This window comes from Chelonoidis abingdonii, chromosome 18 (assembly GCF_003597395.2).
Source record: "Chelonoidis abingdonii isolate Lonesome George chromosome 18, CheloAbing_2.0, whole genome shotgun sequence".
Taxonomy (NCBI): domain Eukaryota; kingdom Metazoa; phylum Chordata; order Testudines; family Testudinidae; genus Chelonoidis; species Chelonoidis abingdonii.
Genome location: NC_133786.1, coordinates 14,791,292 through 14,807,111, shown reverse-complemented (window position 1 = coordinate 14,807,111; position 15,820 = coordinate 14,791,292). Strand labels below are relative to the sequence as shown.

At 49.5% G+C, this 15,820-nt stretch overlaps 1 long non-coding RNA gene across 1 annotated transcript in view; it reads right to left on the bottom strand.

Moving 5' to 3' along the window:
- Positions 1–2,776: 2,776 nt before the first annotated feature.
- LOC116824038 (uncharacterized) overlaps positions 2,777–15,820 on the bottom strand; it is a 141,671-nt gene continuing 128,627 nt past the window's right edge. The window contains exons 2-5 of the long non-coding RNA XR_012657240.1: positions 8,923–9,072; positions 6,039–6,118; positions 4,054–4,076; positions 2,777–2,827 (exon numbers count right to left, since the gene is read on the bottom strand). This is a non-coding gene — a long non-coding RNA (uncharacterized LOC116824038). The remainder of the gene's footprint in view (positions 2,828–4,053; positions 4,077–6,038; positions 6,119–8,922; positions 9,073–15,820) is intronic.

Below are 15,820 nucleotides of genomic sequence, written 5' to 3'. Positions count from 1 at the left end.
CTATCGGCTGTGACAACAGCGTTGGACCAGAAACTCCGGCTCTGCACTCCTCGCATTCACCATAGCGGTCGCATGCAGCAGGACTGCATGGCTGGCATCGCTAGCAAAGCTTTACCGCAGCACAGTATATACAAACAAAAGCATTGGTGTTATATAGCAGCAGTTTTCATGCAACCGTAGTCATCTTAGAATCAAAAGTAGTACTGTAGAAACCAGCCTACGGCATTAGGAGAAAACAAAGCAAAAACCAGTTACGCTCGCCATACCACCAGTCCCTCATCTTACAGAGAAACAGAGACTCCAGCCACAGTAGAGGAGCAGGCTGCAGCACAAAAAGGAGGAAAACGTCTCTCACTCCAGCTTCACTCCATCAAAATACCCAGGCCATTATAAAAACCACAATCACATCCGAAGGACAGGTACATCATTTAACTTGTACATTTCCTGAGAGAGAGTGCAGTGCCTTATCACACGTGCAGAAGATCCAAGGGTTTCACATCACTTCTGCAGTGGTTTTGCGTTTGCCAGAAACTGACTGAATCTGCATTAACAAATAAGAGGTCCGGTAAATTTAGAGAACTCAACATTAATAAAAAAACCTTCATTAGCTTCGCTACAATAATTGTCTTTAATTACCTTAATGCTAATATATTCCAAAAAAAAACCACCAACTCTTACAAATCACTAGTCTTATGTTCATTGATACACCATGGTATACTCCATTGAGATACTGCTTCGATAATCTTCAGAGACTGTTGATCCAGCTGAGTGGAATCATTTCTCAAGAGTCGTCTCTTCCCCCCCCCTTGTACACAACGATGTTCTGGTCCGTTTTCATACACTGGCTTTATAGAGTTCCCGCAGGCAGCGTTTCCGGAGGTTTTCCCAGATGTACACTCGCACTATCTTCAGGTCTACTGCAGGGGAAACAGGGTGAACCGTTAGGCATGAAGCAGCAGGCACCTCTAGTACATACGACACACCACATATAATGATGATGATAGAGAGGATGAGGAGCCAACTTAAATTAATGACACCGGAGCAATTAATGACATTTGAACTGGCGCCAGACAGATACTTGGCACCCATTAATGATCCAATAAACAACACAGGCTGGACCCTTGTACGATTCAGTCTACCCACCTTACAACATCAGCAAAGAAAGCCACTTTTATACAGGTTCTGTGGTCATAGGACCCCAGATGGCTCTCTGGACAGAGGAAGCAAGGTGACATGAACAACAAAACTGCTAGGAACAAAAACAATGACAAAATATGTTAAATGCAGAGGTGCTTAATGAACTGTTTGTTTCACCAGAAATGCATCCTAGAATACTCAGGATTGACTGAGGGATATCTGGCCACAAGATTATTCACTGAATAAAGTGGAGAAATAGAGATTCAAACGCTGGAAAATGCAAATACATGCATCCAAAAAGGTAATACAGAACAACACGGGATTACAGACCAGGCTTGACTCATCTCGTACTAGGAGGATATTGAGCAAATAATTAAGCAATCCAAATTTGCAAACATCTAGAAAATGAATTAATGTGAATTAGGAACGATTCATAATGATTTGTCAAAACATAATCACGTCAGACCAATACTGACAGGCTTCTTGGACAGGGAACAAGCCTGGGAGAGGGGAAGCAGCAGACATGTAAAGCGCTGACTTGCAGTAAAGCTTTGATACTGTCTCGCATGACCTTCTCATAAACAACTTTTCACGTACATAAAAGGTTGTTACAAGGAGGAGGGAGAAAAATTGTTCTTCTTAACCACTGAGGATAGGACAAGAAGCAATGAACTTAAATTCCAACCAGGGAGGTTTAGGTTGGACATTAAGAAAAGCTTCCTAACTGTCAGGGTGGTTAAGCACTGGAATAAATTGCCTAGGGAGGTTGTGGAATCTCCATCATTGGGGATTTTTAAGAGCAGGATGGACAAACACCTGTCAGGGATGATCTAGATAATATGTAGTCCTGCCATGAGTGCAGGGGACTGGACTCGATGACCTCTTGAGGTCCCTTCCAGTTCTATGATTCTCTGACATGGGAGCTACGTCAATAGGGCATGTCAAGGGGGCACAATGCGTGGCAGGTTCTAACCATCCTGCTTGGACTTAGGAAGGGCCCTTGTGTGTCTGTCGAGCAATTCCAGACACACACACTGGGAACTGAAACGTCACTGAAGCCGATGTTGGCCTTTTCCGGAGAGGTCCTAGGTACCCAGAGTTGGTAGGAAGGTACCAGGGCAGCACTATTGGAGAGAGACAGCAACACTTTGTGCAGCTGGTGGGCAGGGCCAGCGCTTCCACTTAGGCGACCTAGGTGGTCGCCTAGGGAACCAGGATTTGGGGGGGGCGGCATTTTGCTGACCTCGGCGGCAATTCGGCTGCAGGGGGTCGTTCCACACTCCAGGTCTCCTGCGGGAATTCTGCGGCGGGTCCTTCACTCGCTCTGGGACCCGCCGCCGCAGAGTTGCCGCCAACCAGGAGCGCGGAAGGACCCCACCTAGGGCGTCAAAAGCCCTGTGCCGCTCCTGCTCATGAGAGGAAGTCAAAGACCTTGCACATCACAGGCCAGTGTGGGGGCTAGCAGGGGACTTTACACTGCAACAGGGCAGTGCGCTCACGCATTTCTAGCTCATAAACTGCTCCCTAATTCTCCACTCCTAACGATATCTACTCCCCATTTCCCCACGCCCTCACTAGCCCATTACGCTATCGCTAATTTCCATGTGAGAGCTCCATGAGCACAGTGTTATTACCTGCATATATTCTTTCAGGTCCGTCAGGTTTATAACCATTCTGATGTAGGATCAATCTACAGGGCAAAGAGCGAAAGGAGATTAGAAGCACAGCTACTAACCCTCACTAGCCGGTTGTGTTACCAATCCCACCAAAAGCTTTAGATGGCACAAACCCAGACCACCTGGGAATCCTGACCCATAAGAAAAACTCTCTTTCTGCCACCAGACACTGTCTGAGCCTCGGCCCTACATAAGTAACACCATGAAGAACACGACCTACTGGCTATATGTGGAGTATCAACAACTCTCAAGAGATCAGTGAAGTTCATAATGTCGACACCAGGAAGAAAGCTCCCCAACACACAAAGTTACTAAACAGTGCTTGGGCAGAGCCCATCAGCCACACAGAGAAGCAGCCCACTAGGCAAGAACAAGGATTTAATCGGTTGTTTTACCAACCTGAGACACAACTGCTAGCTAGTAAGGGTCAGGCACAAACCATGAGCAACAGTGGGGCCTAACCACAATGCACAGGTAATCTGGCATTCTCCTGAATTAACTGCAGTTCTGTAGGCTGATGGCCATGGTTCCCCAGTCTGGGACTGTCTAGCAGGAACCTCTGGCTACCAGAAACTGGGACTGGATGACTGGGGAAGGACCACTCGAAATTGCCCTGTTCCTTTCATTACCTCTGAAGCATCTGGCACTGGCCGCTGTCAGAGGACAAGACACTGGGTGAGACGGATCATTCGTCTGACCCAGTATGGCCATTCTCATGTTAACTCCCACAACCAGCAACCACAGAATTAAGACCAATTGTTCTGTGGCCCAGATCTCTCTGGAACAAGTTGGCTGAGAGCTAAGCGCAGGACTGTGGCCTCCCACCATTTTGCAGGGGACAGAGTTCAGCCCTGCTTTCACTCAGGACTGATCTGAGAGCAGAAGCTAAGGCTGAGATCCTGCAATGAGCTCTGTGTGGATGGATCCCTGAAGCCACATGAAGGTCATTGCAAGACTGAGGCTGAAATGTGGCCTCTAGCATGTCCTTGGGAAAGACAGCGTGAGAAGAAGAGCTGCCTTCGCTGGACCCATCTCTCACACACAAGTGATTACAGAAAATCTTCCTCTTAATAATTGATGGAACAAAGGATTTTCAAGGAATGCAGGATTTTTAGTAATTCTACAAAGGCAAACACCTAGAGGGTTGGGTTTTTTAAAAAGATCTGCAGAATTTGCAGATGGAAACCACACTCTGATACCTCCAAGAATGAAAAAGGAAGGAAATAATGATTGCACTTACCTCTCCACGCACAGTCACTACAACTAGAGGGAGAAAAACACCAAGTCATAAATGTGATCCAATGTACACGAGAACAACTCACATTAGCAGCAGATCAGAGAGCCCACACAGCATGAATCAGCCCCAGGAGGTGGGTTAATGGCATCAGAGGTGTTACTGTTTAAAACAATATCCATTGTATAAAGAACGGTAACTGACCCTACAGTAATGGCGATTCTCAAGATGGACACGAGATTGGATTCTTTAGGTCAGCAGTGTCCACTGGGACTGTGCCTCCACCCTGCACCGGAGGGGATAAAGGTGGGACAGGCTCAACTGTCCCACAGCGGAGTCCTACCAAAATGGGCATCTGATCTGGAAGCCTCTGCTAAGGAATGAAATCTTGTAAATGTGAGGATTTTTGTTAGCTGCTCAACAGTTGTCAGATACAGAGATGCTTGTCAAACAAGCAGCAGAGGCTGCCTAAGTTCTAGTGGAATGAGCTCTAATGTGGCTCGGTGCATCTAAACTGACTATCCCATAGCATGTCCTTATACAGTTGGAGATCCACTTAAACAATCTCTGAGAGAATCTAGTTTGCCCCTTAAATCTGGCTACAGATAGTCAGGCATGTTCCTTAGTGATTCTATTTCAAGTACAAAGACAGTGCCCCTACTGTATCAGGTGTGTGAAGTCTAACTTCCTCCAGGGTTGAATCAGGCTTGGGGAAGAAAACAGGCAGATGAATAGACTGGGTGTTACTCTAAGGCAACCTTGGGCAGAAACTTAAGAGTGACATTGTCCTTATGAAAAGCTATATAAGAAGGGCCTGAATCTCCCCAACCCTTCAAGCTACTGCCATGGCAATCTGTAAAGGCATAGGTGATATAGGGAACAGGGAACACTACCAGAGGACCCATCAACTCTGCTAATACTCTACAGTGATGTCCCAAGAGGGGGAGAGCTCTTGGGGAGAAAACACGCATAAGGCCTATGATAGATATGGCAATTTCCTGCAGTATCCTTGAAAAACTGTGTTGAATTAAGGTTAACTATCTTTGGAGTCCATTGTATTAAATGGAAATGTTCTGTATGATTGTGGGCTGGGCTTGTACATAACTTTCCTGGGGGGTATGATGTGAACCCATGGAAATGTATGAACTTCAAAGGACTATATTGAACAAGAGAGAGCAGAGACTACGACTGCCCATCGTTAATGGCCTTAATGCTGGTGCCTTGGCTTCCGCTGTAATGCCAGTTCTCTGTGGGGTAGTTGGGCGGTGGAGGTCTAAGCTAACAGAAACGTTATATATTTGCCCATTGGGCACATAAAAGAAAAAATTACAGTAATCACACTAACTTGACTATCTAATTATTATATGCAAGGCTAAGGAAAATCACACAGTCCACAGAGTAAGCAGACACTGCGGGGTACTGCCTCACTCTAAAGGGCACACAGAAGAAACTGAGGAACACCTGGGTTGTTCTGTCCTTTATGCCCTCAGATGGGAGGTGTCAGGGCACCGAGCGGGCAGGCATGGCCCTGACAGATACACTGACCAAAAGGATCCAGTCTTGCATGCATGGGGCCCATGCACACTAAGAATGGAATCCATGTGGACAATCTCTTGAAGAAGGTTTGTTCTTTTTGGATAACATTTGTTTGCCAAGTGGAAACCGCCATTAAGATTTACTATCATCTTGAGTATAAGCAGATTTGGTTCATTTAGTAGCATTTTAAAATAAGATTTACTCTTTCTTTAATGGCCTAAAAGGCAGATTTGCGGTTTGCACTGTCTCCTGTTGATGATCACTCTTATTTCTCTTTGCAGCCTCGGTCATCAAAAAAACAAACGCTCCAGATTCTGCTCTCAGTTACATAAGTGTTCGCAGTAACATGGCTAAGGGTCGATCCCATCCAAATGTCTCTCTCATACAACCATGTGAACTAATTCTCTCCGGGTCTGGATGAATAAGTATAGCACTCAGGCCAGTCAGCCCCTCACCTTTATAGTTGTGGCCATGTCTGTTTGGATTGTTGCATTTCCCAAAGAGTTTCAGGTTTTCTTCATCACTCAGTGACTTACTGTAAAAGAAATTAAAAATTGCAGTTGAGGGCCAATTACAAACATTTAGGTTTTCATTTCAACTGGGACTGGTTTTTAGCTCCCCCTGATCTCCGTAGTGGGCACAGCAAAGAAACATCTCATTCACAGACTGTCTACTCATATTCTGTACCCACTGTCTGAGATAGTCCAGGCCTTGTGCATGAAAGATTTGCTCTCCACTCACCTTTTAGTTTGTGGTCTCATTGTTCATTGGACCAAGATATTATTCATAGTCTATCCTAGTCTATAACAAGCCCTGAAAAGCGGGTGGTGAATCCTTAAACATTTTATGTAATTTGTTTTTTAAAAGTTAATACATTACTGTGTGTACTAGTGATCCAACACAATGTACTCTAGTCATTTTCTCCTTTTTAAACAGACGGATTAGATTGGGGAAGTATGACTACATTTTTTTTTACTCTATTATAATGAACATTCATCCAGGTATTGTTTTTCTCTACTGACCGTAAAGCATTACTAGCTGAAGAAATGTCATTGGAGAGTTGAAGAAGCCCAGTTACAAGATTTGGGGTCTATTAGTTTGGATGCTGCTAATTGTTTCATTGTAGCATCCTGACTTCTCAGTATAGTATGGTGTACTGTTGCCAAGTATTCACTCCTACTATGAAAAGTGTATCAATCAGAGTTTGAAACACCACAAGAGTTCCAGCTGTTCACAAAAGGGACCAGATGCCTGGTAGAACCACCTAGTTTCTGAACACAAACATTGCAGGCTGTAATATCCAGGATCATGGAGATATTTAAGAGACCAGTGGGACCATCGCTAAGTTTATTGTCATCCCTTCTGACTTTCACATTGTACCAACAACTCTCCCAGAGGATGTGAAATCTAGGGACGAATAGGTCGTGATCAGTGTAGGCTAGGCAGAAGGACACATCTGAAATACGTGATGCACATTTTACGTGAAAACAGAAGACACCACTTACCATCAAGTCTTCTTTGCTTCAGGAAAAGTAGGAGATGAAGCATCTTAGATAATTGCTGGGGAAATAAGTGATTTGACCTTAAATGTGTAAAGTACAATCTATCAAAGTCCATAGCTGTCCACTGAACAAAGAAGTTAGATTTTTGGTCTCAAGGACAGAGCTTGAAAACTGCCTTTGGTGCTGCTGTTCTCAGCCACCAGCCATGAAAAACCTCATGCTACCCAGGGTGAAATAGACAAGATTCTGGTCAGAATCAGCTTTGCCTGTAGCATAGTCTTGAAACGAAACCTAGTCTTGTCCCAATTTCACTCTGCTGTTGTTTAAAAATGCTCCTGTTTAGTACGGCAGGCTAGAGAAAGAAAGGGGAGTCACTCCTTTTTCTCTCCCCGCACTCTCCACTCCCAGAGCCTCCATCAGCAGGAGAATTTTCTGTGCTCTGACCAACTTCACTGCTGCCATTCCCAAGGTATTGAATGGTACTGAATCTGAACCGACTTGCATCAACTTCACTTTTGCTGGTGGAGGAGTGGTTTGGTGAGCACAAGCGCACACAAAACATTAGCCAGGCAAGTGGTACAGGGGGAGGAGAGAACCAAAAAATGAGGTGAGAGAGCTGCACTCAAGACAGCAAGAGGAAAGGGGAGGCAGGAGAAAGCCCCCAAAAGGGGGCAGAAGAAATGCACCGGATAATGAAAGGGAGTGAGGGAAACAGATGGATTACAGTATTTTCCTTCCCTTCGCCTATCCTTTGTCACCTCTGACAATAATGATGACCAAGCTCTTTGGTGCAGAGACTGGACTGTTTTACTAGGTGTATGTACCATGCCTAGCACAACAGGGCCACAATCTTTGAGGCCTCTAGGTGCTACTGTAATAGAAATAATAAGAAACAGCCCCAAACACATGAAAAGGGAGCGACCCCACCTTCCCAGCCGCTGGGAGAGCGAGGCATGGTGAGCTGCAGCCTGAGGTTCATTTTCTCGGCCCCCCCCTTGTATAGTGCGAGCTCTTAGATACGGGGACCATCCGGATTCTGGATCCAGTACATGGCTGGACACGTTGCCAGACCGGAGAGCAAATGGCTCTCCTGTCCAAATGGGATAAGAACTAAGGAGACCCAGGGACAGCTCCCCTCCCTTCCCAACACACTGGGGATTTCTAACCTGGGAATTGACCTGAGTCAAAGGGGGGGTAAGCAGGGTCTCCTCTCGGCAAATCACTGGGAGCTTGGCAATGACTGAACCACCCCAATCAAGTGTGATGGGGCTCCTGGGGTCCCCCACGACCCAGCGCGATGGGGCACCCTGGGGTCCCCTCTGACCAAGTGCGATGGGGGCACCCTGGGATCTCCCCTGAACAAGAGTGATGGGGTCACCCTGGGATCCCCCCCGACCAAGTGCGATGGGGGCACTGTGGGATCCCCCCTGACCCAGCACGATGGGGCACCCTGGGATCCCCCCTGACCCAGCACCATGGGGGGCACCCTGGGATCTCCCCTGAACAAGAGTGATGGAGTCACCCTGGGATCCCCCCCGACCAAGTGCGATGGGGGCACCCTGGGATCCCCACGATGAAGCGTGATGGGGGCACCCTGGGGTCCCCCCCCCGACCCAGCGCGATGGGGGCACCCTGGGTCCCCTCTGACCCAGTGCGATGGGGGGCACCCTGGGATCTCCCCTGAACAAGTGCGATGGGGGCACTGTGGGATCCCCCCTGACCCAGCACAACAGGGGGGCACCCTGGGATCCCCCCCGACCCAGCGCGATGGGGGCACCCTGGGTCCCCTCTGACCCAGTGCGATGGGGGGGCGGGCCCCCGATCGCAGGCCCCTCACCTGTGCAGCCGGTGGCAGGCGCTGAAGCTGAGGCAGCGGGAGACCTGCGCGGTGCGGGCCGGGGCCCGGCGGGGAGGCGGCATCGCAGCAGGGGGCGGGGGACGGAGGGGACCGGCCGGCTGGGCGCCTGCGGTGGGAGGCGGACGGGCCCTACAATCCGGGCATCCCGGGCCCCTCCTCCCTCCGCCCCGGGCCGTTAGTGTCGCCTGCGGCTCGGGGAGATGGGAACCCCCCGCCTCTGGCCCCGCCCTGCGCCTCGGGAGATGGGACCCCGCCTCTGGCCCCTGCGCTCAGGGAGCCCCCCCCGCCTCCGGCCCCGCCCCTGCGCCTCGGGGAGATGGACCCCCCCGCCTTGCCCCTGCGCCGCAGGGACCCCCGCCTCCGGCCCCGCCCCCGCGCCTCGGGAGATGGGACCCCCCGCCTCTGGCCCCGGCGCCTCAGTGGAGCCCCCCCCCGCCTCTGGCCCCGCCCCTGCGCCTCGGGGAGATGGGACCCCCCCGCCTCCTGCCGCTCAGGGACCCCCCCGCCTCTGGCCCGCGCCCCCTGCACCTTCGGGGATCCCCCCACCTCTGGCCCCAGGGGCCCCCGCCTTTGGCCCCGCTCTCAGGGACCCAAACCCGCTTGGCTCCCTGTCTCGGGGCTCCCCTAGCTCCAGCCATCCCTAGTCCTTAGGGCCCACCCCTTGGCTCTTCCTTCGGGGGACCACATCCTCTCTTTGCCTGCGGGGTTCCCCAAGGCCTTGGACTGTCTATTGCACTCCTTTGGCCCACCCTGCTTCAGCGTTGATGCCCTGCCTGCCTTCTGGCCCTTGGAATCCCCTCTGGCTTGCTTCTCTTTAGCCCAGGCCTCATCAACAGCCCCTATAGGCTCCCTCTGCACTAAGTGACCCTGTCTACCCAGGGCTACTTCCTACCCTGTCTCCTGCCCCTCAGGGACCCTTCTCGTGTCCATTCCCTTCCAGTGCCCAGGGCATGAGTTCCTGTGACAGGCCTTGAGGGACTTGTCACCTTCAAGCTGCATTTTAGGGCCTTACTCCTTTGCTTCCCTCCCTGCCTTCGCCCGGTGTTGAAGTGCTTGTCTTTCTATCGTGTCCTATGTGTAAAGGTTTCTCTCCTCCTTGAATCTGTGTGTTTAACAGTTCTGCCTGATATTGCTTTTTGTTTTTCTGTTTGTTTTGTCTCTGCTGCTGCCTGTTGCATCTTGCCGTTCACACGAGGTTGTGTGATTGATCTGGTCGTTTGTGCTGGATGTTTGTACTCTGGGTTCTCGAGGGCCGAATCAGGATGTTTCGTCTAGGCGAATTCCTCTTTTGTTGCCACCCGCCCTGAGGTCCCCCCCCATGGTGCCCGCCAGTCCACCTGAGGCGCCACTTCCCACGGCGCTACCCCTACCGCCTGAGCTTGACCCGCCCAGTCACTCTCCCAGCACACGCCGGCCCGTCCTTGCTTCACTTCTCCACCTCGTGGTGCTAGCTGCGGGAGGAGTGAAGCAGCCATGGCGTGCTCAGGGAGGAGGCAGGGCAGGGGTGAGCAGGGACGGGGAGTTCCCCTGCGTGTCACCCCCGCATTCTTACTTGCTGCAGGCAGCCCTCCCCGTACTCCCCTACCCCAACTCCCTCCACCTAAATGCCAGCAGCGACTGGGGTGGCCGAAGATCCAGCTGCCGCAGTTGCTGCCGAAGAAAATGGTGCCCCCCAAATCCCGGTGCCCTAAGCGACCGCCTAGTTCGCCTAAATGGTTGCACCAGCCCTGGTTCTATGGTATCTTGTTCTCCAGAATCTCACTTAAAAAAACAACAACAAAAACTCCCCTGCTGTTATGGTTACAAAGAAAAGAGAACAGGAGTTCTTGTGGCACCTTAGAGACTAACATTTTCAAGCCTCGGCAAGAGGGAGCCAAGTGCTATGCATAATTAATTTTGAATCTGTCTCCATTGTGAAAAGTCTCACCAATGGGCATTGCATAGAAAAATACAAAGGTTTCCCCCAAAATGTGCCCCCTGCTGTTGTCACTCATCCCAGAGCTTCCAGGATCATCTCTTCCCCAACTCCACCCCCCTGCTGCTCTGTCTCATCTCCTTCCCCGCCCCCAAGGTGATGGTGCAACTCAAACTTGATCATGGAAGGACATAGGACCTGTAAGACACAGAGTATGGTGGCCACTGGGGAAGAGGACCCTTGGATGTACTCAAGCATGGGTTAAAAAAAGACATCCCACATACACCCTTGTCAATTGTTTATTTCATGTTTGCAACATGCCCTATGTGGGCAGCAACAATAGAAGAACTAACACCACCTGTACCCCTCGGTCTTCTGGGGAGGGACTGGGAAGAACTATTATTTATTATTTGTGTTATGGTAGCACCTCGGAGCCCCAGTCATGGTCCAGGAATCCATTGTGCTAAACACAGAACAAAAAGATGGCCCCTGCCTCAAAGAACATAAAAATATAAGAGCTTCCAGACTGGGTCAGACCACAGTCCAGCTTGTCCAGCATCCTGTCTCTGACAGTGGCCTAATTCAGGGGGGAGTGCATAGAACAAGGCAGTTATGGAGCACTCCACCCTGTTGTCCACTCATGGCTTCTAGTCAAAGGTTTATGCAGACAAGCCCTCACAGAGTGCAGGCCCTTTCATTCCTCCCACCCTATGCGCTTTGTTATGGTTTTCATCCCAGTGTGCCCCATTAAAGCTCTTTTTGTGAGGAGAAATACTTTGACCAGGAGACCTTATGCATTTTTCCTATTAGCAATTACAGCTACAGTTAGGGATGATAGCCATTTCTGGAGTTGAGATGTCAGGGAAAAGGATTACACCTCCATGCCAGATCCTTATCCCATGGCCTCCCAAAGTTCTCCTCTGAACCATAGGCGCCAGCTGCGTGGGTGCTCCAGGGGTGGCAGGTGTGGAGTACGGGCAGGGCCGGGGGCAGAGGGGACTTGAGCGCCCACTGGTGCGAGTAGAAGTTGGTGCCTATGAGCCATATGTTCGATGCAGCTCATGTTAATGGAGCGGTAGCTGTTCACACAGTAAATGTCTTGTCAGCGTGTCATATCGATACTTGCACAGCCCCCTTTGGGTTCACACCAGGAATCAGATCTTTCCATTTGCAGCCTCTCTGAAGTTCCAGATGGGCCTAAAGCATCCATCTAACATGGCTGCGACCACACACACTTCAAAGCGCTGCCATGGCAGCGCTCCCGCAGCAACACTTTGAAGTTTCGAGTGTAGCCATACCATATGTGGTTTCCCTTCTTTGTGCAGGGCGTGCATGGGTGTGTTTGGTGGCAGAAAGGCTGCTCCATCCCCCTGTGTGACACTTGATCATACAAAGTCCCTGCTCCATGTAATGCAGAGCTACCATTTAGCTGCTGCTCTTTGCCTGTGGCTAGTGTTTGTCTCCTGTACAGGATACAGAGAAGGGGATTTAAAGGGAAAACAAAAAGCTACTACAGGCCATTCTGTCAACTGCAAAGGTAAGACAGTGGTTCGGATGAAGGCTCATCGGTTTGATCTGCCGCAGCAAATGCTTGGTTTCCTATGTCTGTGTTAATTTCTTTTCAGCAAATCACTGAGTGATGCAGAAAATAAGAAACTCTTTGGGATCTGCAACCAGAGTCAGGGGCACAACTATACAGGTGTATATTCCCCTATCCCAGGTCAGGATCAACTCATACAGCAGATGAAAGGGAAATGGGAGTCTGAGGATAAAAAATTGCACCCGCTTTTCCAGTGCTGCCTTTCTTCTCTCTATTATGTCTAGTACTGGGGGCTCAGCCCGTGCAGCTGGAATGTTGGTATTGAGTGATGCTCTGGGTTAATGTACATCCTCTTCATTGATCTACACACCTGGCTTCAAAAAACTCTGCTGTAGGGCAGAGGGGACAATGAGTTTGGAGCACAACCAAATTCCTTGTGGACACCTTGTGAACCGGACAAATTCCTTGTGGACACCTTGTGAACCTTGTGACCCAAGAAGGCCAATAGAAAAGCTGAGAATGACTTCCGGTTATGAGTGGAGTGCATTGGCAGAAGTAGGGTGGGTACTGAGGGCTGGAAAAGCAGGGGGATGCTGTGGGTCGGGCCCAAGGAGCACCAGCACAGCTGAATGTGGGGATCCAGGACTAGAATGACAGAGGATACTGCAGCTCAAGAATGTAGGGTGGTGTTAGGTGAAAATCTGCCTTGATCAACATGATTATCGATCTCATGGCTTTATTAGCTAGCATCTGTTAGCAGCAGCCAAATTTTATGTCCCCAAAACTTTGAGCATCAGGCTTATTTCTAGCTCAAAGTTATTTTCTACTTCTTCCTTCCTTGCAGTACCTGTCACCTTTTCATTCATCCCACATAAGCAATGCTAGAGATGTTTTGTGTGAATCTTACCCACGGGCCAATAATTTGACTTGGGTTTTGATTGTTTAATTTTTCCCGTGGTGGTGACTGTGCACAGAGAATTAAGGGCAGCAGGGCGTGGATTTGGGTCAGGCCAGGGGCATCTGGCTGCACTGGTAGAGCTGGCATGAGTCCTGGGTACGGTATGGAAAAAGATCATGTACAGCAGTACAAAGACAAGTGGCCCTGTGCCGAGTCAGAAAGCAGGGCACCAGTCGATGAGGCCTCCTTGACATCATTCCTGCCCATTCCATGTAGTTGTGGGGCTCGGCTATGACTTGGACCCCATCCATGCCATGTGGCCTTTATGCCAAACCAGCCACTTCTCCCAGCAGATCATTAAACCCCAGGAAACACTCTGCAACCTGATCAGGTGCTTGATTGGAACAGTTTAGATGCCATAACTATTCTCTGGTGGCTCATCATTGCATGTACTTATCAAGAGATGTCAACTGTGCCTTTGATTTCCTTTCCTTTCCTGTGATTTGCCCTGCAGATTGATCTTAGCTCAGGGATGGTTATAAACCTGAAAGACTGGAAAGAGTACACGCAGGTGATAACAAGGTACTTCTGGAGCTCAGACATGGGAATCTATTATGATTTTTGATGATAGGCAGCTTTGGATGTGGGGAGGTGTGGGGCAAGAGGATAGTATTTTGGGAAACGGGGAATAGTAGCTGCGAGGGTGTGGAAGGTGATGTGTCAATACATTCCCTTTATGGGATCTTCCAGTCCCCTGGGAATCTTAGTTTTCTCACTCCTCCCAAGAACACAGCTACCACCCTGTTAGAGCCAGGAAATTCCAGAGAGAGGGCACGAGTTACTGAGTTTGTGTGGTCAGCAGCAGTAACGTGCCAAGTGTCAGAGTAAATGAGATACAAAGACCAGAGGAACACTCAAATTTGATCATGCGCTAGACCTACAGTTAAAATTTGTGTGTGAAAAATTCACACCTCTGAGCAGTGTAATTAAGCCAACCTAACCCCGAGTGTAGAAGCCAAGAGGTCGACGAAAGAATTCTCGGAGAGGTGGATTAAAGTACAGTGACAGGAAAATCCTTTCCATTGCTGTAGGAAGTGTCCTCGCTACAGCTGTAGCTGTGCCAGTGTAGCACCTGTAGCGTAGCCATAGACTAAGGGCTGGTCTACACTGAAAAGTTACATTGGCATAACTACATCTCTCAGTGGTGTGAAAAATCCACACCTCTGAAAGACTGAGTTAAGCTGACCTGACCTCCAGCGTAGGCAGTGCTATTACCAATGACAGAGAATCGCTCACTGTAGAAAGACATCAAAGTGTCTGAGGCCATGTCTACCGTATAGTGATTCGGTGTAGGCATTTACTATTACGATGGGAGAGGTTCTCCTGTCACTGTAGGTAATCCGCCTTCCCGACAGGCAGTAGCTAGGTCAACAAAGAATTCTTCCTTCAATCTAGTGCTATCTACATCTGGGGTTAGGTCGGCTTAACTGTGTCGCTCAGGTGTAGATTTTTCACATCCCTCAGAGAGTAGCTATGGCGATGTAACTTTTCAGTGTAGACCAGGCCTAAACATGAGCACAAGGCCTGTGTTCTACTGCAGTGACACCACTCTGACAGTCCCCAGGCTGGCCTATGACATGCAAGCTGAGGCCTTTGGCTTCCTCTCACTGGCTGCTGCCTTGCTCTAAGAGTTTCATCTTCTCAGGAAAAAGCTCAGAATTAAAATAACTGGGACTCTTTTGCAGACATGGCAGGGACTTCCCTGGGAGTCCAGAGTCCCAAGAAATGAGCCTGTACTGGTTAGAACCTGCCACACTCTGGGCCTTCTGGGTCATAACCCATTGATGGGGCCAGCATGCTCCCTCTCTTCCCATAGGAGAGGATCATGAAGCTGCTTGACCACAAGAAACTGGATCAGGATGTGGCTTATTTTGCTGACGTCGTGAGGTGGGTAGTGGGGTCACATGGTAAAACTGGATTTGGTGCCAGGACTGCTCCGTATCATAAATTGGCACTATGTATGTCATCTATGACTAGTTCAACACCCTCAGGCTGGAGGAACTGATTACCTAACGGTGACCAAATACCTCCCCATTGCCTTGTAGCTGGGATCTGGATCTAACCTGCACCTACTGCTCCCTCTCTAACTTGGGCCCTGTTTTCCCTGCAGTACAACTGAGAATGTGGCAGTGTACACCTGAGAAAACCTCCAGAAGCATCTGCCCGCGGGGGCTCTTTAAAAGGTCAAGGTGTATGAATCCAAGAAAAAAGTCATTGTGTACAATGGAGACGAGACAGCTCCACGGGCCTTGATGTGTGACCGGAGCGCAGACGGTGTAATCAGGGACTAGCATTGTCTGCAGATGAAATGAAGCTTTGCAATCAAGATAAAATTAACTGCACTGCAGGTAGTGTCTGTTCCTGCTTCCCTAACCATGTCCAGTCTTGGTCTCTTGCTCCAGCCCACCCCCTGGCTGCTGCTGACATGTTGTGAGTGAACGTTTTAAAGCTAATTTCCCCACGG